We start from the raw sequence: 1,953 nt of genomic DNA on the forward strand, positions 1-1,953 counted from the left end.
TTTTTTTTTTTTTAAAGGAGGGAGAAAAAGAGCATTAAGTCAGAACTTAAACACAGCAACAAGGCCCTCTGCATTTCCCAGAGTGCCTCTCAAATGCCTTTGACACCATACCGTGGGCTGCTTTTGAGCCTCCTTGTTGGACCCTAATTCTGCCAAGGCCTCTTGATTGTAAACCACACACCTGCTGCATTGCCAACAGATCCTGGACTGTATCTGTGTCCAAAAATATTTGTAAAAACCCTTTGAGTTTAATATTTGTAATTTTTAATTTCCACTCTTTTATTACTGATCTCACCTTAACACAATATTTTTATACAGGATTATTTCTTCAGTATCCTACTGTGTGATTTTAAAAAAAGATGCAGCAACCTTAATATATCTCCGTATCTTGTGCTACTGTGATTGTTCAAGCAAAAGTGGAGAGAAGAAAAGCTGCTGCAATAAGACAACTGTGAAACTGTGATATTTTATAAAATAGAAGAAATTCAAGTGCTTTCTTTTTCCTGTATGGTGTGTTTTTTTTTTTTTTTTTTGGTTTTTTTTAAAATCTGAATTCTCAGATACTGCCTCTCCCAACTGTGTCCAAAGTTCTTGTGTAATAAAGAGATTCTGTTTTCAATCCTAAGTTCTTTGGGATGCCAACATTCACAGTCAAGTCTTGAGGAGGTGTAATGATGGCATCATGCCTATTTTTTTTTAAAGCTGTTTTTAAAACAGGCCAACACGTCTTTTATACTGTTGTATCAGCCTTTTAAAAAGTCTATTTTTCAATGCCTGAAACTGCATTTTAATGCATTTTCTTCCACCTGAGCACTGAGCACACCAAACTGGAATCCATTTGAAAATGACAGTGTGTGAAGTGTATGATTTACATTGAAAGAGGGGAGGGAGTTGCCCTACATATTAAAAATTTTAAAAGGTTTATAGTTACCACCAAACACTGATGAATGTGTGACCTTTGCCAGAGCTGTCAAGCTAGGATAAAAAAGGTCAAGGACCTAGGACAATAACTCTTAGTCAATTTATTTTCGGTTGGTACAACACATCTCCTGTGCAAAATGTAGTCCATCAGAAACATCATACAGATATACTAAAGAGCACTAATTTATCCTTAGAGACCCTGAAGACACCCCCTCCCCAGGGTTTGTAGAAATTTGTTTTGTGTGCTGTGAGTGGTTGATGTAGTCTTGTCATTGTTAATAACTTGTATGTGAACACTATTATTTGTACAGTTGAATTAATTTATTTTCAGACATCATCCTTTTTTTTTTTTCCTGGAAGAGTTCAAAGCACACCAAAGAATTATATTATACATTTTGGTGAAAGATTGTCATTTATGATCCATGGTTTATTTAAAAAAAAAAGGAAAGAAAATGGAAAAATATATTTTTAAGCTTACTTGAATGAACAACGTAATGTGAAAACCAAGACTCTTCCTGCATGTCTTTTTTGCATTGTGTTGATGAGATTATATATAGTTTATAGATATATTATATTACTAGTACAGTGCATGGTGCTGTCACTTGGAAAGCCTTTCAATGTTGTCTTCAGATTGTTAGGGTGAATATGAAACATGCAGACCCTCCTTTATAAAGAAAAAGACCTTAAAACTTGAATATGAGATAATTTTACATTTGAAAAGTTTATTTGATTTTCATATTACTTTCAAAGCCCTTTCAAATAGAAAAGGTATGAACTTTTGGGGGGATAATTTATGTATCGTAAACTTATTAGAACAAAATATTCCTGATGTATAATGAGTTGTTTTATTTATACAACTTTTTCAATGGTAGTTTGCACTATTCTTTATTATGCTACAGGTTTATTTATTATGAAACAAAGGAATATGTATTTTATGTATTTTACCATGCATAGGTTAACTCTTTGCCACAGATTTATTGGTTCTTGATACACCTAAAATAAAAAAATGTGTACCTCCAATAGAGAGCAAGA

This window comes from Mandrillus leucophaeus, unplaced genomic scaffold (genome assembly GCF_000951045.1).
Source record: "Mandrillus leucophaeus isolate KB7577 unplaced genomic scaffold, Mleu.le_1.0 Scaffold434, whole genome shotgun sequence".
NCBI classification, from domain to species: Eukaryota; Metazoa; Chordata; class Mammalia; order Primates; family Cercopithecidae; genus Mandrillus; species Mandrillus leucophaeus.